At 46.8% G+C, this 628-nt stretch overlaps 1 non-coding gene across 1 annotated transcript; it reads left to right on the top strand.

Annotated features, from left to right (window-relative positions):
• Positions 1-277: 277 nt before the first annotated feature.
• Positions 278-403, top strand: LOC120879179. Its single transcript, XR_005724743.1, has one exon. It is a non-coding gene; the product is annotated as a U6atac minor spliceosomal RNA (small nuclear RNA).
• Positions 404-628: the final 225 nt, after the last annotated feature.

Genomic DNA, 628 nt, shown 5'->3' with positions numbered 1-628 from the left:
CCAGTCCATGTCAAGGGCTTCCCTGGTGGATCAAAGGTTAAAGTGTCTGCCTGCAATGTGGGAGACCTAGATTCGATTCCTGGGTCGGGAAGCTCCCCTGGAGAAGGAAATGGCACCCCACTCCAGTATTCTTGCCCAGAGAATCCCATGGACGGAGGAGCCTGGTGGGCTACAGTCCACGGGGTCGCAAAGAGTCAGACACGACTGAGCAACTTCACTTTCACTTTCCATGTCAAGAAAAAGAGAGCTTAATCAATCAGTTAAAAAGAACATGTGCATGTTGTATGAAAGGAGAAAAGGTGAGAACTTCCTTTGACAAAGTTGGAAGAGGCTCTTGGGCTTGACAACACACATATGGTTAAGGCATTGCCACCTACTTCGTGGTAGCTAACCACTGTTTCTTGATTTGAGAGACTAGCATTGAAACAAATATATTACCATATGTAAAATAGATAGTCAGTGGGAGTTTGATGTATGACGCAGGGCATCCAAAGGCGGTGCTCTGTGACAACCTAGAGGGATGGGGTGGGGAGAGACGTGAGAGGGGGTTTCAGGATGGAGGGAACACAACTATGCCTATGGCCAATTCATATTGATGTATGGCAAAAACCATCACGATATTGTAATG

This window comes from Oryx dammah, unplaced genomic scaffold (assembly GCF_014754425.2).
Source record: "Oryx dammah isolate SB20612 unplaced genomic scaffold, SCBI_Odam_1.1 HiC_scaffold_19, whole genome shotgun sequence".
In the NCBI taxonomy this organism is placed as follows: Eukaryota; Metazoa; Chordata; class Mammalia; order Artiodactyla; family Bovidae; genus Oryx; species Oryx dammah.
The sequence above is the reverse complement of the archived record's forward strand: the minus strand, read 5'-3'. Positions and strand labels throughout refer to the sequence as shown.